Here is a 15,931-nt window from a genome sequence, read left to right on the forward strand (position 1 = left end):
TGTAAAATCCATAGACCTGCTGCTCAGTGAATTAATTTGATAGAATATTGACAGCAAGTGAAACACCAAAACATGGGTGAAGCAAATTCATGTGAAAATAATGGAGGGCTTGTTTTTGCCTTTGTTCATCTATTGTTTACTGGGGTTGACAGCATATTTTCCAGTAAATGATAAAAAGTCAATATAATATTTGACCATGTGATTTATGTTCCTCTGTTTCTCTGCTGCTGGTATCCAAATTCTAGAATGACTTCAGTCATCTTGCAGCATCCACTGATGAACACCTCAGAGGCAAGCACTCAGATCAGGAACTAGCTCTCTCCGGAAGCAAAATAACTAGAAGTAGTTGTGCAGAACTAGGCACATTTTATGATAATCACAGAAATAAAAAGGGAACAGACTTGGTAGGAAAAAAAGAGACATATTGTGAAACATATATATTCCATGTCATTTCCAGTCCAGCTGTTTGAGGGAGGAGGGGGTTCCCTGAATGTTTTAATTATGAAATGCTATTGAAATAAGAAAATAGAGTAACCTGGGTAAGTTTGAGGTACAGATACAGTTTAAAAAACCCCTACCAAACACCCAAAACCTGAGAAACCCGCGTCCCAATTTGAGGAAAAATATCACCTTCAAACCTTCTTGAAATCATTATTGTGTGCATGTAGGCACTTGTGGATCAGAAGTTAGTGACCAAGGAAACTGGATCATTCATTCTGAGAAAGAAGCCTTTAATCAAAAGCCTAACAAATAATTGTGTGTAACTTATGCCAGATGTTTGTTAGGGTTTTGTTTGTTTGTTTGTTTGTTTGTTTTTTAATATTCTATGTTACCTAGAAATACGTATTTAGAAAGGAAGATTTATCAGACAAAATCTGTGTAGCGGCATGATTATAAGTCCATAAGATGTTCAACCTTCTATGCAAAATAAGAGATGATACAGAATGGAGGAGTGAAAGGATGTCTGTTTGCAAGAACTACAGAGTAAAAGAGCAAAATTGCAAACAAACTGAAAAAAAAATATTTTTACATGAATGTCTCGCTGGACTACGAAGAAAACTCTTCAATTTTAATCTATAAAAACTGGTCCATTCAAAGAATGATAACATCAAGTTACAATAGCAACTTCTCTTATAATGCTTAGTGATTTTAAACCATTACTTTTTGGCAGTCATCCTAATCTAATTTTCCAATGCATTGTTTCCCTCTCTATTATCATTTATTACACACACATATAAAACTAGTGATTTTTATAGCAGTGGTTTTATTAGTCCATTTCAGTTATGTTGTTTGTTTTGCAGAATTTAATTATTTTAATCCTAATTTAAATAAATAAAAATTGCATAATCCAATAGCTAATTATTGGAATATGTGAGAAATTTTGATTAATGACCAAAAAAAAGGCTTTTGTAACATTTAAATATTTACTGTGTATCTACTAACTATTTTAAATATAGTGGGAAAAAAAAACATTTTGAGAGAAAAAAGATAATAAAAATGAGAATTCTCCACTGCAGATTTGACACCATAATTAGCTTGCTCTCTTCCCAAAGACATGATCAGAAGAGCATGTGGGAAAAACATATTATCTAAGTAACAATGACTAATGAAAAGAACAGTGAAATAGTGACAGCTTTTTCTAATTCAGAAAGGACTATTAGTAAAAAGATGCTAGTGCTGCACTCCCAGCTCCAGGACTCCACTATTTTTCACTTTTATATAATCAGAATATGACTAATACTGTGAAAATGTTTCATTAATAATTCTACAGCAATTTTTCATTAATTTCCATCAACTGCTTTCAGACTGCACCTGTATTACCATACCATAAAATTGCATATGTTAGAACAACATTGTAAAGTGTTAGATATGGAAAAACTTGGAATTCTAACGTGAATATTTTTCTTTTCTCCAAAAGTTCCATTTATTTTTCTGGCACCCATAATGTCAACAAAGAAGTAAATAGTAGACCACCTTCACCAATTAACAACATCCTTTGTAAATCAAACAAACATTTAGGTAGTAATTTCAGTGTGGTTTTAGACCTGGAAACAAGAGGAGCCTTTGGGTTTGTTGATCCAAAGTGAGAAAATGGAAAAGCTACACTTGCTCAGTCAAAAGTAGTTCAACACTTAAAGACACATCATAGAGATTCTCTGGCAGACTTTCTTCTGTTTAATTACATAATGTGATGACTATTGAGGGACAAGGGAGTAAGCCAGCAAAGTATAGTAAAGCAGTCAAAATATTTTGGAATGCAAACTCATGGTTGTGTTTATAACATAAAAGGCAAGAAAATATTCTGGGCTTAGCTTTTTATAAGAATCCCACTCTTTCTGCCTGAAATTTGAACTGGCTTAAAAATATTTACCCTTGTGAAACCCTGAATAATAAATTTCTTTAACAGTGTGAGAGAAATTCCGTCAATCCCTTCTGTGAGAGAAGGCACATGTTTTCTTATATCAAAGCCTGTACATGGGGCTAAAAAATTGTCCCATGTCGCAGTTTGATTTTAATGCTTCTTTTTATATCAGATATTTTTATATCAGTGGGAATTGCTCTACTCCTGAACCTAAAGACACAGGAAAAGAATGAAAAATTGTATCTCTCTGCACCATCATGTCATTCTTCGGTAAGACCATGAATCACAGGTCATGTGCAGAGGAAACTGAAATCCTTCTATAGTAAAGCAAGAAATGATGTTCAAGCCTGGCTGTTCCTGTTATCTGCACCTTCCAAAATACACAGTTTCTGGGGAAATCATCCTAGATCCTCTGTAGGATTTGTTTGCCTGGACATGCACGCAGACTAACTAGCTGTGAAAAGATGCTTCTTTCTCTACTCATCCCTACATATGATTCTAATTCAAACATCTGGCCCCAGCTCTCTAGAAGGGAAAGGAAGGCTGTTCCCACCTCCCCACCCAGGGCAGATGCCTTTGAAAAGCTGTTGTCCACTTTATAAGGCTACTGGTTGCATTGCATTTGTTGTGTCCTTTGAGAGACACTTTTGGAACGATGTGGAAGATTTACCTGAAGTCCTCCCAGGAGTTTCAAAGCTGCTCTGGGGACACAGTCACCCACCTGAATTTCATAAAGCATCAGCTTTCATTTTGTTTGCTAATGAAGCAGGCTGAGTGCAACTTGGGAAGGCTGCAAGGCTTTGCCTGTGTGATATCTCATTCAATTACCTATGAAGCAGCTACCAAGAGTTACTATTCAGTCCTCTTCAGTGAGACTGAAACTTTCTTGATTTTCAGGTGAATCGTGGCAATATCGCAAATATTTGAGCAATACATACTGAGATAAAGAAACAAATAATTATGTCTAATCTACTAAGGACCAATCTGAAAAGTAAGGGAATTCTACCTGTTTTATCAACCATGTGCTTTATTCCTTCTTTCACTTTCTCTTCTCTGTCCCTTTCTATGCTTATTCATTTAAAAAAAAATACTCTGTTGATACTGCATAGATACTACACTGCAACAACATGACTCCAACTCAAGGAGAGAGAAAAAAAAACCTCTAAAAATGTTCAATGAGTCAAATTTCAAAGAGGATGTGCTAAAAAAAAAAATTAAAAGATAATTAAATAAATTTATATTCCTACAGAATATTATATACTGGTTACCGCTCACTCTCATTCTTCATTCTTATTCATTCCCAAAGATGGGTAACATTAGAAGAATTTTTTTAAATTAAAATTTCAAATCTTGCTGTGCTTTGCAGTTCCCACTATGTCTGTCTTTTATAGGGTCTGATCCATGAAGGGCTGTGCTTACCTTGAGGTGGTAGGCAGGTATGCAGGGATGCTCTCTTTGCTTCTGTCTGTGATGCCTGTGGCTGTCCCTCTTTCCCTCCCAATCAATTCAGATAAAACGTCCCAGGATGTCAGCTTGGCAAAGTCACCTTGGAGTGGTGTATTTTGGACTGGAGAGCTATGAACAATCCTGCAGTAGATCACAAAAGGCAGTTACATTTTAACTAGTTTAGCTCAATGTCATGCCTGCATCCCAGATTGGGAATTCAGATTACCCAAATTCCCCTGGTTATTTTTTTTTAAATATTGCCCTAGTTATTTTTTTAATCTCCTGTCAGGTACTGTGTAATTACATTACAGAGTGTTGCATGTGATTGTCACTCACAAGATCAATAATTAACGTTGCCGTGAAAGCACACATCTGGACACCCAGAGAATAAAATATCAAATCCACAAACAGTAGGTTGCAATTTGAATTTTTTAACTGTGTAAATCCACTGATAACAGAAACCTTTATTGTTAAAGGGGGAATGTTTTAAATTCATTACAATGATCTGGGATTATTAAAGAGAACCCTAAAACCAGAAGACCTTGAAGATACCGTTCATTAATGACTCCCAATAATCATACCTTCTAATTAAGTTGTACCTGCCAGAGTGCTCTCTAAATTACCCCTCTCAATGATACCTCAGAAATAGGTTCCATAATTATTCAGGCTATAATCCTGCCAAAACAAATTCTTCAGGTCCCTGAAAAGTGTTGGTGTTCATTGCTGCTCTCCTAGCAGGGCATCTTGTGTTACTAGTGAGTCTTTCATCAGACTACTGTCGACATCTTAAACTACCTTCTATGACTGATTTTATACTGTTAGCACTTTTGTGTAAAGAGGTGACTATTGCATTAAGAGGATTTATACACAGCCATTATATGGTTGATTTTCTGGACAGATTTAATTAACCTATGCTTGTATCATCCACTTGTAAAAGAATAAAATCTATGCACGTGTTATTACTACATTGCACTAATACTACTAGCACACCCCATCCTTTCCAACTTAGAAAGATAAAGAATTATATAAATACACTTCTAAGTAAGCCCCTAAAAGCAAAACATGACATCTGCCCCGTAAAGCTTTGTCCACAGTACATTTATTCTTAAATGTGTTAGTAGTACTACTGCTGGCTCAGCTGTATCATGGTCAAGGAAATATCAGTATAGACAAAGGTACCATCAGTTTAAAAATAGAATTTAAAACAAACTATGTTCAAAAGCAAACCAGGATCACACCAGTGCACACAAATACTGGGGCATTGAACAGAAGCAGCTGCAATGACTTCCAACCCTCTATGTCTATTCCCAGTTTCTGTCCTTACAGCAAGGAGAGACAAATGACACAGAGGGTAACTCTGGAATCATTACAGTACATTTGTCAGCATGTTCAAGCCAATCCAGCCCTCATCTGGAGCCACTTTCGTATGTCAGGCTTCAGGAAGCAATGGTACAGAACCTGTATCTGTATGGTGCAGCCTCTAGTAAGTCAGGTTGAATCAGAACTCCAGCTGTTCTGGTTCAATCCAGCTGTGACCAGGACATGATACCTGTATGCAGACTGAATTTTTAAAAAAAGTGTAGTCCAGTGAAGTTAGAGTATTCAGGTGCTGGGCATTGAGAAGAGATACAATAATAAAGAGAGATCAACTGCTTCACAGTCATTCTTGAGACAAAGACATTAATGAAAAAAGATTGTGTGCTTACCATACCTGCTCAATTGAAAAAGAGAGATATACACACACAGTCCCCTCTAATGAAGAAAATTCATATCATGATTGCAGGTACCTGAAGTAAGGACACAAATTGCAGGAGGAATCTAAGCGTCAGTCTTATGCATCAGGCAACTTTATGATTGAGCTAGAGGCAAAAATTTAATAAAGAAAGATAAGTGCAGAAGCACAAAAGATGAAATCATGTATTAAGTGTATCCTGAGTGAGAGAAAGAGACAAGAGCACTCCATCTATACCGGTTTTTAATCATGCAAACACAGCTTGAGCTTCTTTCCTTGCACATGCAAGGTCTACAGTGTAATCTTATTCAGGTACCTATTGGAGGACTGGGAAACAAAAGTTGGAAAAATTCCTTGGGTGCACTGACAGGTTAGAGTAATACTACAACAAACAAACAAACCATTTCCCTCTCTCAAAGCCCCAACTCAGTTGGTACCGGGGCTAAAAACAAAGAATAGATCAGCTGCAGATTCGGATTCTGCCCAGAAGGGAACTCCTTGGCTCATAGTGCTTCGTCCCAGAACTTGAGAGCAGAAAAGCCACTCTGCAGCACTCTGCAGAGCAGACCTCCACCACAGGGGTGAGATGTGGCTCCCTTTCATGGACAGACGAAGACAAAATATATGCGAAGCAGGCAGTGGCTGAGACCACTTGTGGATCGCAAATGCACAGTAAAGATATAACCAATGCTTTAAAAAAGCCAAGATATAAAAAACAGATCAGGACAGCAGTGGAGGAGGAGCTGAATGCAAAAGAACTAGAAACAGAGGGTAGAAAAATAAGTAAAGTAGTGTCATAAAGTATCTTTCAGTCTTTCCACAGTAGCTTCACTTCAAGTAGAATTTCTTTATCTTTCTTGCATACACACACATCAGGTGGGAACAGAAGTCTGTAAAAAATATAGGATTTTTATTTCTACCCCATTATCATGCAGTTTTGTTTCCTAGGGGACAAAAACAATCTCCATGAGGGGTTTTCCCATGCATGAAATGGATTTGCAAAGAAATGGCATCACGAGTAGATTGAAAGATTCTACCCCCTTGAGAGGATCATCCTATGTTATCACAATTTCTTAGAAGCCCCAAACAGTAAAATATAGAAAAAATACATATATATACTTCCAGTATTTTTTCTAATATTATTCATGCTGTTCAAGGTATTTTTACCTACTCTACACATCTTGTCAAAATGTGCTGAAATTCACAGCATTAGGCATCTTTTCCTGCTGTTATGACCGTTAACCAAATGTGTTAGGCAGGCTACATGAATTAATTTTCTTTCACTGATGCATTATTTTAAAAATATTTTTTTAAAGTGTTAAATTGCATGATAAAATTAGTTTAGGAGCATAACTTCAGCCAGATACAAAGTTTACAAAGCTCTGAAGAGCTTAGACTCCTATATTTTTAGTGATACAATTAACTTATCACTCTCTGTGGTTCCAGTATTGCCTGCAGAGTCCTTCTGAGGAACAACTTCCCATGAGCAGTAAAACAGTAAAATGTATTGCTCTCCCTGGGCTCCACTTGGGAAGTAAATCGCTCGCATAAGAATTATTTCAGAGATTCTTCACTTTCCACTCATGTGCATGCAACTTCATTCACATAAACTACCTCAAAATTACTTTTTTTGGTGACATTTTTCTACTGTCCCACAGGTAGAAGAATATACATTTATGCAGAACTAAAATGAATGCAGCTCATTTACATCAATAAATTGTCTTTTGTGAAGTACATTTCAGTGCTCGTGGACAAAAGTATTACTACACGTATTACAAGTTTTCCATATACTAATGATGATCTTTAAAGAGTTTAGCACCAAAAGGCTGGGATATTTTTCTGGAGAAGATTTCTGAGAAATGTTTTTAGCATTTGTATTGCCAAGGTTATTTTAATATTATTAGTAGGAGGAAATGTTAAGATTTTTTTGGGAGATATTTTTAGCAAGAAAATTATAGTTTTATAGCAGATTAATCTTAGCTTATTGAAAGCTATTTAGATGTCGATTTAAAATTCTGGTTTGCCTATTTTGGGACAAGATGAACATGTTTTAAGTGTTGATTTAAAATACTTTAGGCACAAATCTAAATAAAATAATATTGAATTGTATTCAACAAAATCCAAACTTTCAGCAGTTAATTGCTCATAAGAACGTTTAAAAATAAAAAGATAATCCTTTCTGAACAGAAAAAGTCAGTATTCCAAAAATTCACAAAGGAAAAAATGAATTCTGAAAACTCTCAGACAGAAAGCTGTTTGGACATGACATCTGATGGAATAAAGTTTCTAACTAGAAGAAGTCCAAATCAGTTGAGTCAGACTCAACTAATTATTTCATCAGCCAATTAGGGGAACCAGTGATTTCACAGAGAGATTACAAAATCAGTGAAGGGGGAACTAAAACATTTTGATTTAAAGTGTTTCTAATGTTAATTGAAGGCACATCTGTCACTGGCTGTGTATCATTAGGCCGTCCTTCTTGGTTCCCTTTGCTCACTAGGAGTGGAGTACAGCTACAGCCAGGCTTCTTTGAATGAACTGGTACTGGCTGTGTTCCTGTCTTCTTGAGCTGGGACATTCCTCTCTCATTAACTATGTATGCTAAACTCCAGGATTATTCTTGCCAAATGCTCATCAAGCACAACAAAAGAGAAAATGAGAGATTTTTTTCCCAAGTTGAAAATTGAGGAAAAGAAAAATCAGAAAGACCACCTGTTCCCTTGAATGCTCACAGCAGTGAGCACAAGTAGCTGAGCCCACAGAAAGCAATTAGAGGTATTACTTATTTTGGACCAAGACTTTGCCTATTTTGTACCCCTGTTACTAGGCTCAATAAAGCTTTATTTATCCAAGGGTAATTCTCTACACACAGGCAAACCCTCTGATGCATAGTACCATAGACCTTGGATACAAGTCCCTGATTGGCTCTTCTCTCTGCTCTACCAGCTTCTGACTGCTTGAATACTTATACTCCTTATTATAATAAATCAAGTTACTGAAGCAGGAAATCAGATGGCAACCAAACAATTTATATTAGCTTTAGACTCCACCAACTTAAAACGTTCATCTCAGACATCACAGACAAGCTTCTATCTGATCCATCACTGCATTAAGCTCAGATGAGACAAAGGACTTATCTCAAAAGCACACTGCTCCCGTGTAAGTGACAGCATGCAGTTACGTGATCCCCATGGATTAGGTCAGTATATATAGATGATTCATTAACATGCTGAGATTTGAACTGATGTCCAAGCCATTCCATCGGTGGGTCCATTCATCGCATGACGTTCCTTTCCAATGCTCCAAGAGCAGCTCCCAGCTACAGGTAGATATTTTGCGTGTCTGCTCGCAGCTAGGGCATGTGCAGTAGGGCTGGTGGCACAGACACCATCTGTCTTCATCTGTTTTGATACACAGGAATGGTTAATATCCAATGGGATAATGCCTAGAAACATAACAGCATGCTGTGAATGGCAGTGTTGAGCACATGACTCACATGCCCCCTATGCTAGCTCTGAGGCTTGTGACTCAAATCCATTCTGCAGCTCAGAAGAGCATGTAATATCAAGACTTGTAAATTATGTGGGTAGTCAGTTTAAAAAACGTCTGTCATTTCTTTTGAATAAGACCCAAGATTTGGGTACTGATCTAGGATTTTACTAGATTTTTCCAAATGTAAGCATTTTTTTTGCATTGGCTAATTTGACTTGTTAAATTCCAGCCTATAGGCTGGTCTTTTACAAAGCTTCATTCTCACTTAGAATATGAGCTTTATTTCCATTCAGTCTGATAATATGAATTCAAGATAAACTCACTGAAGCAAAGTTTGAGGTAGGTACAAAGACCAGAACACAGAGAAATGGAAATATAATTGGAAAAACTGATTACTAAAAAATAAAAATCAGTTGTTAAATTCTAATATACAGTTTCAGTTAAAAATCAATTTTTATTTTATCTAATCTCAGTTCCCATTAATAAAAGTGGTTTTGTTAACAACAGCCTAGTATTGGAGATGAAATCTAGGTAGCAAAGATATTTCTTCTTGTTGGAAAGGTGAATACAACCACAAACAGCATTTCAAGCCCATGACTGGTAGAGAGTGTATATGAACAAATGAGCATTGTCACATCATTGTGGTGTTAGTGAACATTTGCATTCACCTTCTTTTCTGTGTATCAGGACTTCAGACGACAATGCAAAACCCAAACAGTTCTTATGATGCATCTTTTCTACAAAGAGGCAATCTGGTGACCTGATAGGATCCTTCACATTACTCCATGTCTCCTGTGCCAAACACGTGCTTTAAGTGGGATTCTCCTTGGGTGACTTCAAACATATAAAATTTAGGTGATGTTGCCAGGCTGTCTGTTCATAGGCAAGAGAGAGGAAAAAAGCGTCTCCAGGCATTGACTTGTGTATCTTTTGTCTGTGGAAAGGATAAATGGACTCCTGGAGCTGTTTCTCCCTCTTCATTGACTACAGTGCCTAGACCCCTAAGTTACACTAAATTAATCTCTACATCATACAGATAAGTAAATGGTTCTCATTTATGTTACATGTTGACTCCATTCAAGCCAATGACAAAAATCCATTGAATCTGAGTTATAAAAGGGATAACCTTTTAGATTTGAGGAACAAATGTTTAGTAGCAGAAAAGACAGGTTTGCCCATTTTGAAAAACTTGTTCCTGTCTCCTGTTGCAAAACTGCCTAGCCATTCAGGAAAACAGAAAGATATAATGTTTAAGAGAAAGACCTTCACTTTCAGTTTATAGACAAATGACAGATGCAGATACAGACACTTTTTCAGATGGATGTCAGTGGTAGGGGCTGACTGATGCATTCCTCATGGCTGCCCCACAGTTTACTGTAGGCTCAGAGAGCAAGACCCTCACTAAAAGTACAGAGGGATTTTTAAAGTGGATTATAAAGTCTGCCCTTTCAAAATCATTCAGCTTACATTGTAAAACAGCTATAAAGCTCATGTAATTGACTCACACTTTAAATCTGGTGCCATTATTTTTCCTACTACTGCAGTAGTTAATAAAACTTTTATCATTGCCATTGGCAAGTTGTTAGTTCTTTATTTTTATTAAAGAGAAGATAAACCTGTGAATGATATTAAGAGAATAATTTTGTTAGTAAGACTTCCTACATGTCAAATAATAAAATGCCTAGATACCCCATATTGCAGAGAGGAAAACTGTAACAAAGTTTGGTTTATTGACTTATACTTGGTTGCATCATCACATAGATGGGTGGTTTTCACTCTATGCTCCTGGGACCCCTGGGATTTCCATGAGCTTCTTTTACAAGACCCGTATGCTGTCTGTACAGCATTCCATAAGTCTAATGGAAATATATCAACAGCCGTAATTCAAACCCCACTGCATTAGATGGTGCTGCAAAAGCGGTAGCTTAAAGCCTCAAGTAATTGTAATGACCTTCTGGCCATGGGCTTAATGATCATAACAACAGACACTGAGTATAATCCGCAATTTTCTGTGCTGTGGGAAATAGTAGTATGTAAGTCACATTGTATTTTTGACACAAAATCGCCAGTATTGACACTGATTAACAAAAAATAAGTGGGTGGAGACACTTGTGGAAAGTCATTTGCTCCTTTCCACAAATAGATGCCTTCTATTTCAGGGCTGGGCTGGCATAGTCTTCTACTACCTATCTACCCAAGAGATAACAAAGGTTAAAAACATGGGTGAATTCAAGGAAGAGCAGACCAGGAAATTATCAACAGAGCACTGAGCCCTAACAAATCAAACTTCATCAAATAGAGTCTGAAACATGGCATCCACTGTTACTGTGGTGTCCACAGAAAAACATTAGCATCGCTCTCTAGTAATCACTATCTCTTCAGTATCTTTACAGCAGCTCTATTCATATTATTTTAATTTTGGTTTTGCTCAGAAAAAGCTCAAAACCAATTTTAAATAAAAATCAAATTACTTCACCAATGCTCAGCCATTGGTGAACCAAGAAAGTAAAAGATTTTTGCGACTTGGCATATATTTTTAAACACAATTGCATAGCTTTCCACAGTCTTATTTCACTGATCTTAAGGCCAGAAGGGGGTCTTAGATTATCTAGTATCACCTCATATATCTCAGGCCACTATATTTCACCAGTGTCTCCTTCCATTGAACTTGGCACTTTGTGTCTTTGAATGTGTATATTATGTATTCCAGAAAAGCAATTATTGTCGACTTGAAAACATAAAAGAGACCATCCAGCAGTTTCTTGATTTATTTTTTTTCTAATTCTTGAGCATTCGCACCATTAAATTCTTTTTACCCAAATTCATTTCTGAACAGGAGCCAAGGACCAGCTCTTAGCTATGCTGCTTCTTTGTAGATGCAGAAGAACCTTTCGATATTCAATGTACATTTGGTGATACTTAAATTACTTTAGGTTTATTAATAAGCTAAGCAAATTCAAATGTCTACCCCTTTCCCTCTCCTGCCTTAACCCCCCAAGAGCGCAAAGCCAGCACAAGTAACCAGACTGACTGTTCTGGCCACCTTCTGTCCCCCAGCTGCCTTCTCTCTTCTGTCTACATGGTATTTGCACATCTGGGATGTGAATCAGTCTGAAAACAGCCTGGTCCAAAAGCAAGAGAAGAATCAAGGGAGGAAACAATGCAGAGACTGCAGGTCTGGAAAGGATAGGCTTGCCCTTTTCAGTCAGTGCTCTGGTTTATGACAACTTCATGTGCTTGTATTACTGTGAGATAGAGCACTTTGTTCAGCTCATGATTCATTTTTTCTTCACATTTCCTATCTCAGATTTTTCAAAATCCCTCTTCAAGTATAGGCTGAGGAGGCGAAGATAGTGTAAGAGTATCACTTCTGCTAATGATGCTTGCCAAAGTAAAACCACCTGCCTCCTGTTATTCATTATTTTTCTCTTTACATAGCCAAGGTCCTCATTCACCTTTTCAACACTGGACAAGGAACCAGGTTGAATTGCTTCCCCATTATAACACTTAAACTGTCTTCCAAGATACGGTCCCCTCTATCAATGGCATCCTAAATGTCATAGAAAACATGAGCATTTCTCCAGTCAAGAGAAATGCATGCTTACATTTCCCATATAGCATGGTTATGCCTTGCATACATGTATAAAAATTAGCCCCACTCTCAGAGATGTTGTTTAATACATTTGAGATAGGGAATTATTTCTTGACTGTGTATACATGTTTTGAAATATTTTGTCTTGCTTTTGATTGTTTTCATGTTTATAATGAAGACAGACATGGAAAATTAGATGTCGAAGCTGTTTTTCTTTTGTGGAGAAATCATTGCATCATACATGAATAAGAAAAATATTTGTGTTTTCTCTCATTTTCTTTCCTTCTCCCCTTCTGCTTGAAAATTGTTGCCTATGTGCTTGAATGATGAATTTTCCCTACTGCATGCAGAAAGCAATCTGGAGATAATACATTCACAGCAAATACTCATACCATCCTTGAAACCATACATACTGTATTGTTGGAAATGCGGACTACGATTTTTGTAGACAGACTTGGAAAGAAATTGCTAGAAGGCTTACAGACCAGCACAGCACTGCCACAACTGCCGGGATATAGATAAAAGACAATGTCCCATATCTCTTCATTTCAGTCAGGCATTTCAAAATGCTGATGAAGAAACCAAAGTGACTGCTTTGTGCTCCACTTCCACAGTGAGTGAAAGGAAACAAAAAGACTGATTTTATATTGCATAAGCAATGACAACTATGCCTCTTGTGATTAATGTTAGAATACCTTTAAATCAAGGGGATTTTCTTCCCCTAGAGTTTATGACTTGATTTTTTGTTGGTTTTGTTTTTTCTTTCCCACTCCACTCTATTACAACTGCAATCTCTTAATTGTTTGGCTTACTAATTATTAGTCATGTCTATAGGACTCTTTCTAACTAGACATTCTCTGATTAAAGCTCTTTTGATTTCCATACATGGAAGCTTTTTAAAAGCAAACGTGATTAAAATTTATGTAAAATAATCTAGTACAAGTCACTGAACGTAACATTTGTATGGGGGGTTGCAGAGATTTTGTTAGCCTTATAATAAAGCTCAGGGAGGCAATCAAATGTTATGCGTGAAAAGTTGATGTCTGCTGGGGTTACCTGTAGCCATATTTTGACAGAAATAATAAATGAAGCTTGAGCAGGAAAAGTTCAAAGGACCAGGTTTCTCTGAGTAAAATGCCACCATGGAACTGGTAAAAACTGTCCACATCAACAGCAAGAGCTTGTCTTGGAGCTAACCTCAGAACTGTCTTCTCATTTTGCCCAACTAAGCAAGCCCTTCTGTTCTGCACGGAGATGTGTTAGCCAGTAGGGCTACATAGGAGTATAAACTGCTTCTCCCTAATAAGAAAATTATTTCACTCTTCAAAGTGTATAGCCACACTTTTTGTACACTTTATGTAGTGTATAGCTTCTTTGTGTAGCTACAAAGAGATTTTACCAGTACTGGATTTAAGACAAAAAATGGATGAGAAATGTTGTTCCAACTATGTGATGATTTTGTACTGCCTCCTATTAAAGTAATGAGACAGGATTTGCAGACAGAAAATGTATTTTTATTAAGCAAATTGATAAGAATCAGGGGAAGATGCTGATAAGTATGAAGTCTTTCTGTTCTAAAGAGTAATCTGGTTTAATAAGATATTGCCTCTCTACCAGCCTTACCTTGTTGGTTGTTTTTTTTTTTTTTCCAAAACCTCCAACATCCCATTCATATACCTTGGAAGCAATTTCCAGAGAGACTCAAAAGCAATGGTGAAATCTCTAACGGACCTACTAAAGTCTCATATTTACACACTGTCAAAGCAAAATTTCTCAGAGATTAACATTTTATAGCTTGTAGGTTTAAGAGTAGAGGGACAGATGAGCATCCTGTTGTGGTGAAAAGACTTCCAAAGGCTTTGTAGCATTCATAGAAATAGGTTCACATTGCTCCTTCTCACACAATGACAGAAGACATAGCAAAAAATCAGGCTGAATTGTTTTCTCATGGATCATAGCTGTAGCCTAATTTGAAATTAAGAAATAATTGCAATAAAAGAAAGTTGTATACTAAATGGAGCAAATAATGCCCTAAGAGTTAATATTTATGCACAGTGGGGCATGGCCTCTCCATTAACTATCATTATACGAAATCAGATGTCCACAATACTTTAAGTATAGACATGTAGTTTCACGTCATGAAAAATAAGGCTCCTTCTAGGTGAACCAAGTGTCATTCTCCTAGACTGCATATACAGCAAAATCATGTGCATTGCCTCCTGGCATGCTCAGCAGTTTGTAGCCTGGGATAGACGTTACCGTATTCTCAAACAATTCTGCTCACTGGGGACGTGAGACAAGACATGCAATTAACTTCCAAGAGATGGAGTTCAGATGAAAGATTAATTGCTGGGATTACTTAAATCCATTGTTTTAATTGTTCTTGTTTTCATATATATAGAGAGAGATCTATATTTAGTATTGTTGAACTATTTTTGACACAACACAACTCTGATCATATAAAAATAAATGCCTTTTTCAAAACCGCAGTGAAGGACTGGGACATAAACAGCACATCTGCAAAAAAAAAAAGGTATGGTTGCATAGATGGAAATGAAAACTTAAGTGTCAATTAAGAAGCTCTGAAATGGAGTATCAAAGACATCAGTCATCTAAAATCTATCCAAAACTTGACACCTAGTCTATAAACACAAATTATATGATAAAAAAGAGACTTTGCATTTTACAAAAGAGGGAATGAGGATGATAAGTTATTAACTGCAAAATATCGAAGAAGCAGCTAGAGGAAGTAATTATTCAGCCTTCATAAAGATTACTCTTATAGAACTAATAACTAACTGTCTGGTAGAAATGAATACAGAATTCCTAAATTTTGTCTCAATGACTGTTTATGCTCTCGACTTCTGCCTTCTACTGTTTTCAGTACAGGAAGATTTTAAATGTTGCCACAGGGCAAATGAGAAAGGAAAGTGGTAGCTAAAAGCCAGTGAAATGGGAAACTCCATGGGAGACTGTTGCACTGAACATTACAATATATACTATAAGAGCATTGGACTTTTTCAGCAGCACTTGTGAATCTAAATGCTCTTTTCAGGTCACTTATTTTATATGATACATAATGCTCTAACAGGTTGGCCACTTAAACAAGGTTGGATGCATGACCTCCTGTATGCACAGAGCTGAATAATGTCATTGACAGAGACAGATATGGATAAAATTCTGTCAAAAGTAATCCTGAAGAAACTGGGACAGAGGGGAATTTTTGTGATAGGAAAATTAATTTCAGATAAAAAGAATAAATATGTATGCTATAATACAAATAACACATGACCCATATTTCTATCAA

This window comes from Athene noctua, chromosome 1 (assembly GCF_965140245.1).
Source record: "Athene noctua chromosome 1, bAthNoc1.hap1.1, whole genome shotgun sequence".
Lineage (NCBI taxonomy): Eukaryota > Metazoa > Chordata > Aves > Strigiformes > Strigidae > Athene > Athene noctua.